The sequence below is a fragment of the Jaculus jaculus genome, chromosome 14 (assembly GCF_020740685.1).
Source record: "Jaculus jaculus isolate mJacJac1 chromosome 14, mJacJac1.mat.Y.cur, whole genome shotgun sequence".
Lineage (NCBI taxonomy): Eukaryota > Metazoa > Chordata > Mammalia > Rodentia > Dipodidae > Jaculus > Jaculus jaculus.
In genome coordinates, this window is record NC_059115.1 from 77,334,155 (window position 1) to 77,352,983 (window position 18,829).

General features: G+C 43.3%; 1 pseudogene; it reads right to left on the bottom strand.

Moving 5' to 3' along the window:
• Positions 1–9,907: 9,907 nt before the first annotated feature.
• Positions 9,908–13,862, bottom strand: LOC123454665 (annotated as a pseudogene).
• Between the last annotated feature and the right edge of the window lie 4,967 nt (positions 13,863–18,829).

Consider the following 18,829-nt stretch of genomic DNA (forward strand, 5'->3'; position numbering starts at 1 on the left):
AACACTGATCAAGGAACAAGTTATACACTGCTTTTATCTCAAAAAGGGTTAGAAGCAACACAAACTTTAGAAGTTGTTTGAAGCAGTTCTACTTCTTATCCCAGGTGCTGTAGGAAAGTACTAAGAAATCCATGAAGCAGCGACGGGGCCTTTGGTACCCATTCAACTAGTTTTGCATTGGCTTATTGCTCAAACACTTAGTGTGAACTTTCTACTCTTGATGTTCACCTGTTTTTAATATCTGGAGGTAGAGAGAGGCAACTGTTTTATCTACAATTATTCAGTTAATTTTTCATTCACTATGACTTGGTGACAAGATTTCTCGACAGGAAACAGGGTTCATGCGACTGTGAGTGGAGCTGAGGATCCCCAGGAAGAGGCCAGCCCCAGGAGTGCTTAATGATTTGTCAGGGAGCTTCCTTGACACTCTGGCGTCTTTACACAATTTCGTGCAACCCTCTCAGACTTCACTAGTGAAAAGGTAATTTGTGAAAACATGCCCATAACATGTTATGAGCTTTAGATCTGTCCATGCAACTGGCTACAGCTGCTAAGGACATCTCTTCTCATTAAATCTTACTTAGAAAAGGCAAGGAAGGTAGTTCTCTGAATGCAGGTCTGGCTTCTCTTCCATGTTTCAGAAGGATCTGGGGTCAAGACTTTGGCCATGCCAGACTGGAAGCTGCTCGGAGAGCACGCTGATGGAGCTTACTGCCTGGCCTTGGGAGACGTGCTCGGAAGTTTATCTTTGCCTGATGGTCAAATTATGTGTTCTTCATGGATTAGTGAGGAGATAATGTGACATTTATGCAGTTTATACATAAACAACACTCTCTATTTGGAGAGGGAGAACATGTAAGCCAGTTGGTCTTTGGAAAACTCAGAGTTTGAAATGAGAATATTTACAAAGGGGAAAAAGTCTTTACATAGCTGAACTCAAAAGAAACAGAAGGGTCATTTGCTGCAGCCTGGCTTTATGCCTGAGGCAGAACAAGAATACAGGCTAGTAATCTTCCCATAGTATTTTAAAATAGATTTAACATGTTTCCTAAGTTCCTTCCCCCCCAGATATCATGTAGGAATTAGCCGGACAGGTTGCTACGTGATATCTGGGGGGAAGGAACTTAGGAAACATGTTCCTGTATGTAGAGGGCTTATAGTCCTGTGAGGAAGACAGACACTGTAGCAACTACCACAGGAAAGACTAAGTGTACATTATGCACAACTAATTTTTGTTTTTGCCCATTATACTTTGAATTTCTTTTTAAAATATATTTTATTTATTTGTTTGAGAGAGAGAGAGAGGAGAATGGATACACACCAGGGCCTCCAGCCATTGCAAACGAACTCCAGACGCATGCACCCCCTTGTGCATCTGACTTATGTGGGTCCCGGAGAATTGAACCAGGATCCTTTGGCCTTGCAGGCAAGTGCCTTAACCGCTGTGCCGTCTGTCCAGCCCACTTCCACTTCAAATTTCTTTCAGGCAAGAGAAGTAAGGCTGCACTCATGTGGTGGCTCAGGAGAGAACACTTTTGTACTCACCTTGATGTCTTGCTAACTGACCAACTGCCTCCTAAAGACACATTGAAGTATGCGGCCATATTTCACCTTCCCTACCACACACCCCGATTCTTACTATTACTACTGCTTTAGTTTCAGACCAAACTTTCCACCCACAGTTTTCTTAGATTTTTTTCAAACAGCTTCTTAATAAAATATTCTCCATCTGGTTTTATTAACTTCATTTAAAGTGCCGAGTGCTTTGCATTTTTACAAGTCTAACGGGCCCTGTTTGCTAATTTATTGGAATGAGGTTTTATTTCTGTTTCACACATTTTAAGGCTGTTATTTATTATTTCCTCCACCTCTCATGACATTGAAGTCGTTTGTATTTTATATGGTTATATTCATAGTTCACATTGCTAGCTATAGAGTTCGTTAATGTAACATCAATAATATGTATTTCAATTGACTTTCCCTGGAAGCCATGGAAGAGTCAATCTATAGCAGCAAGAATAATAAAAAAAAAGGATGAGAGAGCAGAAAATAATTAGAATTTGCTCTGAAAGTAATGCCAGTAGTCTTTTGGCAATTTGATATAAGCTAATATAATTTATATGCAACTACACATGCTAAAATACATATTTATAATTGGTAAAAATGCTTGTGTAACAATTTTTCCTGTATGTTGTTTTGGTTTACTTTGATTGTCTCACTGAGGGGAATTAATATTCAACTCTCCTTTTCCATGATCATTTATAACAATTATACTGTGATAATTGCCTTTTGAAATGCCACAGATATCAACACAGAACAGCATGGATATATACATATACCCCTAGAATGTTAACATGTGCGTGACTCTATACTGAATATAATAGAATTGTTATATAAAGGAGCCAAAGGTGGCTATTGTATCGATCACCAGGTTATTTCTTCATTCCTGGCTGGGACGTGTTGGCTCAGCAGCCCATCAATAACAAACTCAAATTTTCACACATTCCTTTCTAAATTCTCCCAAACAAGAATGTCTTTAATGATCTTCAGCCTGCCTGCTTTGCATATCCTGCAGAAACTCTCTCCCTTCTGCTCCTGACTGATAACCTGGAGCCTCCTGCATGAAGGACCCATGGAGCGTGGGCCTTTGCCTTCCTTCAGTGGGTGGCTTCCAGCTGCGCTGCTGGGAATGTCGGCCAACGGCAGCTCTGCTGTTTACTCCCTTCCCCAGGAATCCCCTTGCCTGCCTGCCTTTCCTAGCATGACACCCTCACAATTCTGTCTGAGCAGTATTATACACTAAGGTCCTTCCCTCCTCATGAATCTCTAAGCAGAGCTCTTCCGTGCTACCATCCTCAATTATCTGGTCTTTTTCATAGACCAGCCTTGCCAAGCCAAATTCCTAAAACACCTAAGTAATTATGACTGCGGTCCTTATATGGAAATATACAGATTATTCAACCTACTCAGTCATCCTGACAACTTCATTTCAACGGAAAATAGGATCATAAATGTAATTATTTACACAAATATAAATACGTTTTCCAAAAGAAATAATTTGTAGTCAGTTTTGTGATGTTATTTAAATATATAGGATTATTTCTTATGTAATTATGATTTTAATAACCTGCATGATTGACACCAATTAAAATGATATACATATAATTAAATATTTTAACATAAAATTCAAATGTACTGAACTTATGTCTAAAGTTTTCATATTTAAACATGCAGTGATGTCTGAGAAAGCTTTGCATACTTGCATCCACAGATTTTCTTACAAATATCTCATTCGTAAAACACTGTCCATAAATTTCTTTCATGTAAAGTCAAAACTCAGGCAACTTTTGAACTTGGGTGTATAATCCTGGATGTTTATAAGTCTTACTCATCATTTTATAGTTTCCTTAGTTACTATCATTAATTTAACAAAACATGTTTTGTTTTTCTTTTATTCATTCTTTCTAAGTATTATACTTAGTCTTAAATATAGAAACTATGTATTTTTCAAACTCTTTATTCATGTATTTATATAATATTTAGATGAATTATTTTATAGTTATAATGAAAAGATCTAGGATCTGGACCTTATCAGAGAATAACTCTTAGACACTTTGCAACTTACATGAATGAAGCAGAACTAGGCAAGGTCTGTTACCCTAGAGATCATTGTGGTGGTTTGAACAGATGGCCCCAATATATTCCATGTTTTATTTGTTTGTAGTTTGCATCTGCAGCCACCTGGTCGGAGGCAGTGTCAATGGGTGTGCGCCCCCTTGTGCATCTGGCTAAAGTGGGACCTGGGGAACCGAGCCTCGAACCGCGGTCCTTAGGCTTCACAGGCAAGTGCTTAACCGCTAAGCTATCTCTCCAGCCCCAATATCTAATATTTTTTTGCCCATGCATATTAATTGACAGTTTTCTTGGGACAGAATTTTGTGGATAATTTCTGCATATTTTGATGAATAGTGCTTCATAGTGTCCTGGTGTTTAATGTTGCAGAGCGCCCTGGGCCAACCTGATCATATTTCCTTGTCCATAGGATATTTTCCTAGGTCACTGTAGTGGTCTTCACTATTTATCTGTGACAATCACACCAGATACATTTTGATATTATCGCTTTTAATTGACTTCTTTAAATATGATATTCTGATTTCAGAGTGAGATTTTATTGTATGTAAAGTTTCTAATTATTTATTACAGTATTGATTCAGCTTCATCTGTTTTCATATTCTTTGATTAAATGTCAGGAATCTATTCTTCCTGTGACTTATTTTTCCTCACTTGAACTATTTTATTGATTATGTTTTATACATATCTCATAATTTCTTCTGTATTGATAATTTGATTTTCTGCAGTATCTAGTATGCTTTCTGCTTCATTAAATGTAAAATTCAGAAACTATATTTTAGCGGTAGATGTTTTCATTCATTATTTATCTTGATTTTCAATTTTACTAGTAGTTCATTCTAGATTTATATGTGTAGTGCCTCTGTGAAAACATAAGGTTGATTTTTAGGCATTTCTTCTATTTATTTTAAAAAAATTACTCAAAGTGTTTTAGTGCAGTAAAGATAAGATTCCTGGGATTCAGAATTCTGTTTGGCCTCTGATAGTCCTGGTTTTACTCATTTTTATAGGGAACAATCTATTTCAGCTGTGACACTTACCATCCAAGTGATCTTTGGTAAGTTAATTCAACTTTTTGTACCTTAATTTCCTTATCTTTAAAATTAGGTGGGTGATAATAGTGTTACTCTCAAAGAATTCTATCAAGAATTAAGCTAAGTGATAAACTTTTCTTTATCATTCTACTTGAGTGTCTAGGAAATAGTGAAAATTCAATAATCATCACAATGAACTGAAACAACCTGATATGGTAGGTTCCAGGAGGAAAAAAAAAAAAATTCTACTTTTAACTTGGTCTGTAGAAGTAATGATTTCCCACCAACTTTTTTGTGATCATTCTATAATGGTTCAACAACTTCTCTGGCAATTTTAGGCAAAGAAAGTCATTTTGAGAATTGAAATGTTTCACAAATGCACTTATATTTAAAACTTATCTCTTCCTCCAGCTTGAGCATACCTCAAGGTTGAAATCCACCCTGTGGTATGATCTATGAACAACACATCTCTCATTCCTCAGCATCCCTGTCTTCATCCTCCTCTTCCTCTCTAGTCTAGTTTCTGATCCACTCAAGATCACAAGCTGGACGTAAGGGGACAAGTGAGGAGAACTAACATTGAAGCAAAGTGATATAAACTGGTTTTGGAAATTTCTGATCATGTAGCTGTTCAGATCTGGCTTTGTTTTTCTTAAGAACATTTCAGTAGCATCCTCCCAGGATCAGAGTGTTGGAGGATTCACAAACTTGTATGCTAACAAAACTGCAGACTTCTGTTCACTCTGCCCCTCTTCCAGAGGCCTGAAGGCTGCGGATCCCTCCCTTTGTCATTCAGAACCACCTCAGTGAGCTCTCCTGTAACAGAGTACAGCTGGCCTTCTGGGACGTTCTAGAGACATCCAAACCTTGCTAAATTAATGTCGAGGCAGGATCCAGAGTCGACATTATTATGTTTCTAAGTTCTAGCCCTCATCCCGTCTGCATTACTGGAAGAAAAAGTCTTTTTTAAAAAAATTAATTACTGACACAATCACGGTGAGATGCATCAAATGTTTAGGACTTCTATAACAATATCATAGCACTACAGAAGCCGTGCCTTTCCTCTTTATCCCGGGACACTGTGCAGGCTTTGGACTTCCTAATCTCAAGTTCTTTGGTGGCAGTGCATTATATGAGACTAAACAAAGATGGAGGCCATTGTGGTGATAGATATGAAAGCAGTGCTCCTTACAGGACAGGAGAGAAGGAGTAACTTCGGTAGTAAAATGGAGTATTTAGGGCCAAAACAGTGTTGCTTATTGTTAACAGTTTGCGTTTGTAGCATGTGGAACGTGGAGGTGAGCTGGTGCTAGTGATGATGTCCTAGCCAAGAGCTGTGGCGACAGTTAGAGACAGGGCATTAATGGACACTATTTATGGTGTGACAATAGTTTAGGTCCCCAGGATTTTTTAAAAATTATTTTATTTATTTATTTATATTATTTATTTGAGAGAGAGATAGAAAGGGGGGGGGCATGCCAGGGCTTCCAGCCAATGCAAATGAACTTCACATGTGTGTGCCTCTTTGTGTATCTGGCTTACGTGGGTCCTGGGGAATCAAATCTGGGTCCTTTGGCTTTGCAGGCAAGTGCCTTAACCACTAAGCCATCTCTCCAGCCCCTTCCCTTTTGTTTAAAAAAATATTTGGTTCACAGGATTTCTAATACAATGTACTGTAGGCAACTTGTGCACAGCAATAATTTCTAAACCTTTGGATAACCTGACTTAAAATTAGAAATGTTCAAGTTGGTTTTCAGATCCATTATTTATTATAAGAAATACATGAAAATAGAAGAATTTCATTTGAGTGAAATAAATATGTGCATTAAATAAGTTTATATATGATATAAAAATTTATATATAGGTAGACAAATAGATAAAATATGAAAATATCCCCAATTCATTGAGAGTTTTGCTCAGGTATGTAATTTCTCTTCTTAGCCTGTAGGCTTTTTTATAGTTTAAAAAAAAATTAATGTAATTAATTAATTTATTTGAGAAAGTGAGAGAGAAAGAGGGAGAGAGGGAGAGAAGGAGAGAGAGAGAGAGAAAGAGAGGGGGGGGGGGAGAGAGAATGGGTGTGCCAGGGCCTCAGGCCACTGAGAACGAACTCTAAATGCATGTGCCACCTTGTACATCTGGCTTATGTGGATCCTGGGAATCGAACTGAGGTCCTTTGGCTTTGCAGGCAAATGCCTTAACCACTAAACCTTCTCTAAAGCTCCCACTGACCCCATAGACATTTTGTTTGTTCTTCACAATGCTGAGTTTTACTCTCTGGGTCTATTAAGTGAACATATCTCCTTTTCTGGTTGTTTTATTGTTATGTTTTCTTTTTCTAGTTTTCACAAGTTCTCATGTAGTCCAGATGGCTGGTTGATTGTTTTCTTGAGTGGTCTGGCTTACAGATGATAGCACCTATGAGCATGTCCCCTGCTACGTCCATTGTGCTCAGGATGTGACTGCTCCATTCAGTTATTCACGCATTGCACTGAGAACTTGAAGACCTGATTAGTTACAGAACATAATGTAAATTTAAATGGCCATGGCCACTAATAAGTAACTGAACGTGTGTGTCTGTCTTCCAACAGCACTCAGAGTATGAGCAGGCACATTGCTCAAGATGAAGAAAATGACCATAGACAAGAAAAATTATGCCATAGCTTATGTAATCAGATCAAAACAATAGTCATTTTCTCCACCCACGATTTCTGTGAAATGAATAGTATGCTAACAGTTTCCAATAATGAGCTAGGTTCAATAAATTATGTTCTCTTCATAACTTTTTAATGTACATTCTTCCAAGACTGGCCCATACCCAGAAGGGAATTCATCAAACACCCTCTGCACATCAGAAATAAAAGCAAAATGAGTGAAATTGGAGCGGCTGAAGCCTAGCTAGTGGAACGGGTTTGGTCTTGCTCCACTCTCTCTGTCACCCACGAGACATGAGGAATCTCCCACCAGTGGCTCAGTGTTATCCTTCACCCAGAGGTTTTGTTTCTCCCATAAGTATTAGATATTGACTACTGAGAACAGCTAGATGGTGCTTGTCATTGATCTTTGGGCTGCTCCACTGCACTGCAAGCTTTATTTCTAAAATTCAGTATGTAAAATCTGGCCATTGAGACTATCCAAACACACCACACACACATACATGTCCACGAACACATGTACAAATAAGCATCTGAAAAAGGACCATCGAAAATGTGTATAAATGGCTTTTAATCTTTGTTCTTGGTAGTACAGCAAAGGGATCATTAAAAAAAAAAATATTTGGAAGTGGGATTATATGGGGCTGAACCTCTGAGGCAGCTATTTTCCCTCACACTTGCTTCCCAGTTGTGAGTGGGGGTGAGGAAGGGCACGTTATGGGGTGCTGCTGGCAGAGCTTATGATGAACAACTTTGTGTTATTTATAAATCTGAGCCTGTATCCTGACATTATCCAGGTGCCACGTGAAAGTCACAACAAAAACCGCCACTGCAGGTGGAACAGTGGTACTATTTTTATCAAGTTATTATTTTTTATTTCCATTTCTAAAATGAACAAGAATTGATTGAGTTAATATTTAAAAGATAGTATTTCTGTAAAATTATGTCAGAAAATAGACATTTGTTAAGATACATACAAGCTACTGCTGAAAATCCCATTAAGTTCTCACATAGGTCTACCTAAGGCTTGCCTTTCATGGCTTCCCGACCAAATAAGTCATTTTAGAACGAAGTGGAGCTTGATGAGAATCTTAGAAGAAAAATACTTGCCAACTGTTTTACAGCCTTGCAGATGCTTTCTAAGGATTCTCACGCCATGTACGTAATCACAGAAGAATTTCCTAGCTACAGTGCCTTTCCTTGCCTGCAATCTATTATATCTAGCAAAGTATGTGTTGAATAATGATGAAAACTAACCCAAGAATCTTCAGTGTCCCATATACATTAATGTGTCAAAGTGTGATTTTTTTGTTTGTTTTGTTTTTTTGAGGCAGGTCTCCCTCTAGCCCAGGCTGACCTGGAATTCACTATGCATTCTCAGGGTGGCCTTAGACTCTCTGCAATCCTCCTATCTCTGCTTCCTTCCCAAGTGCTGGGATTAAAGAAGTGCGTGACCACACTCAGTCAAGTGTGATATTTTAAGAGCTGAAGACTGGAATGTAGGAAAAGAAATTGTGGTAGAATGTGGAAATAAGACGTCACACTGTTTAGAACTACATGTGTCAGCCTGGTCAACTACTGCTAAAAGCCAAGCCAGTGACACTAACAACAACAAACAGGTTCAGATTCTCTTCCAGAATATTCTTTGTTACTTAGACTTGGATATTCTGTTAGCTAGGATTTATTTATTTATGGCTTGTTAAGATTTTTTTTTTCCTTTCCTTTTTTGGTTTTTTTGAGGTAGGGTTTTACTCTATCTCAGGCTGACCTGGAATTCACTATGTAGTCTCAGGGTGGCCTCAAACTCATGCGTTCCTCCTACCTCTGCCTCCAGAGTGCTGGGATTAAAGGCATGCGCCACCACACCTGGCTAAGACTTTTTCATTTCTTCCCTTACAAAGTTTTTTTTTTTTTTCCGAGGTAGGGTCTCACTGTAGAGTCCCAGGCTGGCCTTGAACTCACAGCAATCTTCCTACTTCTGCCTCCCCAGTGCTGGGATTAAAGACATGTGCCACCATGCCTGGCATAAAGTCTTATTTTAAAGTGATTTAACTGCTTCTCAAAGAGGAAGTAAACTTAAAATCTGTTGGGGAGCAATTTAAATAGGATAACTAGAAGAATATTCAAGGAAGTCACTGAATAAAGACCAGATTTCAATTATGAAAGGCCACTGTTTCTTTGACGGGAGAATTCAAAGCTGTTTTGGCTTGTTTCACGTTTGATTCTGTGGGAGGCAACAGAAAACAGCTAAGCAGGATATAGAAAAACCAGCCAGGTATAATGATAATAAGCACATGGCCCTCTTCTGTAAAAAGTCTGCATAGATGCTGTGTTATGTTTTGATGTCCATGAACCTAAGCTACTCATGTGCAACTAGGTGGATGGGAATTGGTGTTCATGATTTCTATCTACATCATCATATGGATGTATGCTTAATAAAAGTAATTACTTTAAAACAAAGTAAAAAAAAAAACAGGGATAGATTCAACTGTACCCTAAAAACAAGGGTTTGCCTTCTCCTGATTAGTTTGTCTGTGTAGGGCTGCAGCTTTAAACCACTGGTGACTTCAGCTCTGCTAACACCTGCGGCTACTTCACGGGGTGTCGGTAGATAGGAGGCGGCACCAGAGCCCAGGACAGGGGCGCCTGGGTGCGCTGCAGCTTGAGCTTAGAGAAGCCCGCCAGCTCCAGGACCATCCAGCTCTTTCTGGTGAGGCTGCATCCACCAAACACAAGGTACCAGACAGCATCCAGGACCCCTTGCCAGAAGCAACTCCATGTGGAGTGGTCAGCAGCTACATGCTCCATGAAATAAGACGCCCCTCCCGGCCTGAGCACCCCAGCACCCGAGCGCAGCACCAGCGGGCTGACCACGACACCCGCCGAGCCGGCGGCTCTCGGCAATGCTCCTGAACAAGAACGCCTCAAAGTTGGGGTTCGGGTCAACACACGTCACCGTGCACCCAGACGGCTAGAACTTGGAGTTGGCCCCGGTTCCACAGCCCACCCCCAGCAGGGAGAGCTTCCCGGAGGGAGCCCCGAACTCCTGCAGGTTGCTGAAGAGCTCCCGCTTCCTGCTGGCCATCCGCGACAAGAAGTGGGGGAACCTTTATTTTTTTTTGCATATCCAGCTCCTCAAGCCCAGAAAGTGGAGCACGAAGACGGGAAGGGCCAGGATGCGGACAGCCAGCCGGAGGACTGAGGTGGCGAGCTCCTCCGCACCGGGACCCTCAAGTTATTATTCCCCAAAGGGACTCACTGCAGATGTTCACAGAAACTAACGGAGACTCGGAAGCCTGTGGGAGCTGCACTACAGGATTATAGTTTTAGTAAAATTAAATGATCTGGTAGAAGGGACATATGAGAACTCAATGAAACCAAGAATTTCTTAGAACCCATAATTGAAGATTTTTGAGAATTTTAATATTTTTACATTTGAATAAAATATAGGAGTACATTCAAAACATAACTATATTGATATGTTGTGTGGCCCACCAAGAAATGTTGGTGGAAAATTCAAGAGCTATTAAAGCCTTTGTACAGTTATAACTGTTTTGATAAGATAGAGATTGATATCTTGCTTGGAAGAGTAGCACTTCAAATTATTCAAGATTTGAACCTATGAGAGCCTATGAGATGAGTTTGCTTAAAGAGAGGGTTTTGTACCCGGTGTGGTGGCGCACGCCTTTAATCCCAGCACTCGGGAGGCAGAGGTAGGAGGGTCACTGTGAGGTCGAGGCCACCCTGAAGCTACATAGTTAATTCCAGGTCAGCCTGGGCCAGAGTGAGACCCTACCTCAAAAAAACATAAAAAAAAGAGGGTATTGTATATATGCAAGTAGATGAACAGATCACTGTGAGCAGAGTGGACTAAGTAAGGTAAAGGAAAGGTGGGAGGAAGGTTAATCAAAATTTAAGATGTTGGGCGGGAGAGATTACTCAGTGGTTAAGACACTTGTCCATGAAGCCTAAGGACCTTGGTTTGACTCCCTAGAGCCCACATAAACAAGATGCACAAGGTGGTGTATGTGTCTAGAGTTTGTTTGCAGTGACTAGAGGCCCTGACACACCTATTCTCTCTCTCTATTCTTCTGTTATCTCTCTAATAAATAAATAAAAATGAAAAATCTTCAAAATTTTAAAATGTTATGATGAATAAGCCTTATGGAGACCTACTTCTTGGATAATGGCACACCCGGATTCCATAGATTGCTACTAGAAAAATTTCAGTGCCCGGTATGGGATACCTTCCAGTAAGTTGCTGGCCAAGCAGGTCCTTGATGGTCCCAAAATATTACAGGCCATTGCCAAAGCCCCTGGTTTTCTACAAGAACTAGATGGTAAGACCCTATTGCCAAACACTCCAACTGCTTGGGCTGCAAGGTCACTGAGAAATGAAGCTGGAGCTGAGTTGAAAACCTCCTCCCTTTAAGCCAGCTGACAGAATGCTGGGAAAAGCTATGCTGCATGCATCCCTATGAGAGAAAGACGTCATCCGTGGAGATAAACAACAGTGGAAATTGCAAGCTTTAAGAATGGCCAGCCAGGCCAAATGTGCCAAGTGGTGCAAGAATGGCATGTCTATTAAGGGGGAAAACATCTGCTCTCTAATTTGACTAAGGCCCACTTTATGGAAGGGAATATATACCTGGTACTGAAAACCTAGTCAAAATCCTATCCTGGGGGAGGTCATGAGCCCTAGGGGTGTAACACCCCCTGTTATCTGGCTAAATGTATATATTATGCTCAGCAAACTGCCCTGCAAGTACTTTTCTTGATGTTCAACCCAGTACATTAATACTACTCTCCCTTTTTGTTTGAAAAACCTTATCTTCTATGATGGCAGTGACCATTGGGATGACTGAAAAGTCACCATCGTGCTAAGAAGTGAGTGTTTAGCACTGAGACATCTCTTTCACACCTTCTAAGGCTCAGGGTCCATTGTGGAAGAGGTGGCAGAAAGATTGTAAGAGTCAAAGGAAGGGTAGGACTACTTATTATGCAATCTTCCAGACACAAAATGGCCTTGATAGTCATGACCTCACAGTGCCTGACACCACACAAATGAAACCATGATAATAGAATGAAAAGATGATGACATCAAAATAAAAGAGAGACTGATTGAGAGGGGAAGGCGATATGATGGAGGGCAGATTTATGAAGGGGCCGTTGGAAGTGGGGAGGGAATTATCATGTTTTGTTTTCTATAATTATGGAATCTGGGCTGGAGAGATGCCTTAGTGGTTAAAGCGCATGCCTGCAAAGCCTAAGGATCCTGGTTTGATTCTCCAGGTCCCTCGTAAGGCAGATACACATGGTTGCACATGTGTCTGGAGTTCATTTTCAGTGGCTAGAGATCCTGGAACACCCAATTTCACTCTCTTCCCCTCCTGTGTCTCAAATAAATAAATAAATAAATAAAAACAAAATCTTTACCAAAAACAAAAGAAAACAAAGAAGCACGTGTGGTGGCACATGCCTTTAAAAAAATAGTTAGGGAATCTGTCAAGAAAAAAAATGTTAAAATGAGTTCACTATAAGAAGCCTATGAAGCGTTATTGGTAATGGGTAACCCTTTACTTCTAGTGTCACACATTGACAATGTTAGGTTAGCTCCATGTGCTGGATGTTGATGGCACATTCCAGAATGTGAGGTTGTCTCTCTAGTGTTTCCGGGGCTATGTCAATAGCAAGAACATTCTAGTCTTACTGTAATGGAATTGCATCAGCTTTTGTACAGAGATATTTCATGGTGTTTTATAAGAGGGAATTAGCAAGTAGAGCACTGTTGAAACGTCTTGAAGAGCACAATGTTCAGTTGCCCTCCTGGAACGTAATGGGAGACCCTCCTAATAATCACCTCTGTATGCCGGTCATTACCCACCGCACCCTCCTAATAACCACCTCTGCGTGCCGGTCATTACCCGCCACACCCTCCTAATCATCACCTCTGTATGCCGGTCATTACCCACCGCACCCTCCTAATCATCACCTCTGCATGCCGGTCATTACCCACCGCACCCTCCTAATCATCACCTCTGCGTGCCGGTCATTACCCACCGCACCCTCCTAATCATCACCTCTGCGTGCCGGTCATTACCCACCGCACCCTCCTAATCATCACCTCTGCGTGCCGGTCATTACCCACCGCACCCTCCTAATCATCACCTCTGCGTGCCGGTCATTACCCACCGCACCCTCCTAATCATCACCTCTGCGTGCCGGTCATTACCCACCGCACCCTCCTAATCATCACCTCTGCGTGCCGGTCATTACCCACCGCACCCTCCTAATCATCACCTCTGCGTGCCGGTCATTACCCACCGCACCCTCCTAATCATCACCTCTGCGTGCCGGTCATTACCCACCGCACCCTCCTAATCATCACCTCTGCGTGCCGGTCATTACCCACCGCACCCTCCTAATCATCACCTCTGTGTGCCGGTCATTACCCACCGCACCCTCCTAATCATCACCACTGTATGCCGGTCATTACCCATCGCACCCTCCTAATCATCACCTCTGTATGCCGGTCATTACCCATCGCACCCTCCTAATCATCACCTCTGTATGCCGGTCATTACCCACCGCACCCTCCTAATCATCACCACTGTATGCCGGTCATTACCCACCGCACCCTCCTAATCATCACCTCTGCGTGCCGGTCATTACCCACCACACCCTCCTAATCATCACCTCTGCGTGCCGGTCATTACCCACCGCACCCTCCTAATCATCACCTCTGCATGCCGGTCATTACCCACCGCACCCTCCTAATCATCACCACTGTATGCCGGTCATTACCCACCGCACCCTCCTAATCATCACCTCTGCGTGCCGGTCATTACCCACCGCACCCTCCTAATCATCACCTCTGCGTGCCGGTCATTACCCACCGCACCCTCCTAATCATCACCTCTGCGTGCCGGTCATTACCCACCACACCCTCCTAATCATCACCTCTGCGTGCCGGTCATTACCCACCGCACCCTCCTAATCATCACCTCTGTATGCCGGTCATTACCCACCGCACCCTCCTAATCATCACCTCTGCATGCCGGTCATTACCCACCGCACCCTCCTAATCATCACCTCTGCATGCCGGTCATTACCCACCGCACCCTCCTAATCATCACCTCTGCATGCCGGTCATTACCCACCGCACCCTCCTAATCATCACCTCTGCGTGCCGGTCATTACCCACCACACCCTCCTAATCATCACCTCTGCGTGCCGGTCATTACCCACCGCACCCTCCTAATCATCACCTCTGCATGCCGGTCATTACCCACCGCACCCTCCTAATCATCACCTCTGCGTGCCGGTCATTACCCACCGCACCCTCCTAATCATCACCTCTGCGTGCCGGTCATTACCCACCGCACCCTCCTAATCATCACCTCTGCATGCCGGTCATTACCCACCGCACCCTCCTAATCATCACCTCTGCATGCCGGTCATTACCCACCGCACCCTCCTAATCATCACCTCTGTGTGCCGGTCATTACCCACCGCACCCTCCTAATCATCACCTCTGCGTGCCGGTCATTACCCACCGCACCCTCCTAATCATCACCTCTGCATGCCGGTCATTACCCACCGCACCCTCCTAATCATCACCTCTGCGTGCCGGTCATTACCCACCGCACCCTCCTAATCATCACCTCTGTATGCCGGTCATTACCCACCGCACCCTCCTAATCATCACCTCTGTGTGCCGGTCATTACCCACCGCACCCTCCTAATCATCACCTCTGCGTGCCGGTCATTACCCACCGCACCCTCCTAATCATCACCTCTGTGTGCCGGTCATTACCCACCGCACCCTCCTAATCATCACCTCTGCGTGCCGGTCATTACCCACCGCACCCTCCTAATCATCACCTCTGCGTGCCGGTCATTACCCACCGCACCCTCCTAATCATCACCTCTGCGTGCCGGTCATTACCCACCGCACCCTCCTAATCATCACCTCTGCGTGCCGGTCATTACCCACCGCACCCTCCTAATCATCACCTCTGCGTGCCGGTCATTACCCACCACACCCTCCTAATCATCACCTCTGCATGCCGGTCATTACCCACCGCACCCTCCTAATCATCACCTCTGCGTGCCGGTCATTACCCACCGCACCCTCCTAATCATCACCTCTGCATGCCGGTCATTACCCACCGCACCCTCCTAATCATCACCTCTGCGTGCCGGTCATTACCCACCGCACCCTCCTAATCATCACCTCTGTATGCCGGTCATTACCCACCGCACCCTCCTAATCATCACCTCTGTGTGCCGGTCATTACCCACCGCACCCTCCTAATCATCACCTCTGCATGCCGGTCATTACCCACCGCACCCTCCTAATCATCACCTCTGCGTGCCGGTCATTACCCACCACACCCTCCTAATCATCACCTCTGCGTGCCGGTCATTACCCACCGCACCCTCCTAATCATCACCTCTGCGTGCCGGTCATTACCCACCGCACCCTCCTAATCATCACCTCTGCGTGCCGGTCATTACCCACCGCACCCTCCTAATCATCACCTCTGCGTGCCGGTCATTACCCACCGCACCCTCCTAATCATCACCTCTGTGTGTCGGTCATTACCCACCGCACCCTCCTAATCATCACCTCTGCGTGCCGGTCATTACCCACCGCACCCTCCTAATCATCACCTCTGCGTGCCGGTCATTACCCACCGCACCCTCCTAATCATCACCTCTGCGTGCCGGTCATTACCCACCGCACCCTCCTAATCATCACCTCTGCGTGCCGGTCATTACCCACCGCACCCTCCTAATCATCACCACTGTATGCCGGTCATTACCCACCACACCCTCCTAATCATCACCTCTGCATGCCGGTCATTACCCACCACACCCTCCTAATCATCACCTCTGCGTGCCGGTCATTACCCACCACACCCTCCTAATCATCACCTCTGCGTGCCGGTCATTACCCACCACACCCTCCTAATCATCACCTCTGCGTGCCGGTCATTACCCACCACACCCTCCTAATCATCACCTCTGCGTGCCGGTCATTACCCACCACACCCTCCTAATCATCACCTCTGCGTGCCGGTCATTACCCACCACACCCTCCTAATCATCACCTCTGCATGCCGGTCATTACCCACCACACCCTCCTAATCATCACCTCTGCGTGCCGGTCATTACCCACCGCACCCTCCTAATCATCACCTCTGCATGCCGGTCATTACCCACCACACCCTCCTAATCATCACCTCTGCGTGCCGGTCATTACCCACCGCACCCTCCTAATCATCACCTCTGCATGCCGGTCATTACCCACCACACCCTCCTAATCATCACCTCTGCATGCCGGTCATTACCCACCACACCCTCCTAATCATCACCTCTGTATGCCGGTCATTACCCACCGCACCCTCCTAATCATCACCTCTGTGTGCCGGTCATTACCCACCGCACCCTCCTAATCATCACCTCTGTATGCCGGTCATTACCCACCGCACCCTCCTAATCATCACCTCTGTATGCCGGTCATTACCCACCGCACCCTCCTAATCATCACCTCTGCATGCCGGTCATTACCCACCACACCCTCCTAATCATCACCTCTGTGTGCCGGTCATTACCCACCGCACCCTCCTAATCGTCACCTCTGTAAGCCGGTCATTACGCACCGCAGCACTGCATGAGCGATCAGCCCTTTTCAGGTGGAGTGTCATCGGTAAGGACTTCTAGCATTATCTTGTACTACAGGTAAAATTTTGCGAGTAGGGCAGAGTGATGTAAATATTTTAGCTTCTAACTTCTTTCTAAATTAAAAAAGTAAATTTCAAGGCACAGCCACAGCTTCCTCTGAAGTCCTGGCTTGGCAGAAGAATGCATGCCATGTGGACTTGACAGTGCTGTGCAGCATTGGATTCCCCTCAAATATCTGCTCAAAGGACAACAAGGGACTGTCTTTCTTCTCACAGAGGACATTCCGTTTTTAGCAAATTAGTTTTTTCTTTGTCAACATACGGTATGGCTCCCGCACTTGCTGCCTGGTCTCCCTAAATACATGCCATGTGTGTAGCATCAGCAACTCCACGGGCATGTGCCAAAACACCAACAAAAAATGTAGCTTGGGAAAAATGAGTAGACTGTAAAAATCTGTAGTTATTTTCACAAGAAACTAATTTTTTTCATCCGGTTTTAGAAATCTCTCATTAAGATTCTTATAACAGAGACATACCTAATAAAATGTCAGCATGTAGCCAATTAAAATTGTTCTAGTTACAACACATTATTCACCTACCATTTCCCCATGTTAGCCTCCTTCAAATATTCCTACAAATAGTTTTCTGGTGATCAAAGTAGGTATACTATTTTATTTCTAATCATACTACAATAATGGTTTAATGTCTTAGTAGATGTTAAAAACCTTATCAATTGCAAAAATTTGATGAAAAAATGAAACATTTGGAATAAATAAATCTTATTTTTAAAGTCATACCAGAGATGCCTTCTGTTTTGATAAGTCATCCAGAGGAAGTAGATTCAACTTTCTAGGATTCACTTGATAATTATCACATTCAATTGAATGTTCTAAACGAAATATCCAAAGTTAACCTTTTATATTATCCTCTTTATCAATTAATTTCCAAATAAAGTCAGTAATAAGGTCATAATTCATTCTAACATAATATAATTATCCCATGTACAACTGGAAATGCATAATCCCCCCCCCCACCACAAATAAGAGAATATGGCAAGGTCTCTTGAGAAATGCCTAGTCTCTAATATCCAATAATTTGTATATAACTTTTACAACAGTTAACTACTGATATAATGTCAACCAATATTAATTACATAACAGAGAAATAGAGGAAAAGATGAAGACATCTTAATATTGGTGTACACATGCACTAACAATCTTAACAAACTAGGACAGAAACAATCATGACAATTACAATCCTCTTTTTCATAACTGGTCACATAGCCTGGGCTGGTAGCCACCTTCTTCTGCTTCTCATTCTGTATTTCCTTCCCTCAGCAAGCACCTCAGCAGGTCTTGGCTCTTTTGAATGGAGGGGTGACCCATACCTTCATTTCTGAAGGATCTGGGCCATTTATCACTGCTGTGATTGGGCCATTTCAGTTTTTCCTTGACCTTGATCACAGGATACAGTAACACATGAGGCACTGAAAACAGCCTCCTGCATAGCAGACACTTTGACGGACCTCCATTGAGGAGGAGCAGTCCAATCTCCCCCTGGTAGTTTAGATTAAACTCCATTGCCAAAAACTGTTACTCATTTCTTCATTTGTTGAGTCAAGGACAAAGTGGCCAGGGGAAAATTTTAGCTCCTGGGTCAATGGAATTTTGTGTGTGTGCCTTCTGGCAAAACACATCTCCCTCTGGAACTAAGACCTCTAGACCAGTAGAGCGTATGTTTGAAGGAATAGGAGGGGAAATTGGGTTAGTGGGTTGCTTGAGGTGATGGTAGGTGGTACCATCCCCAGTTCCACCCCTCGATT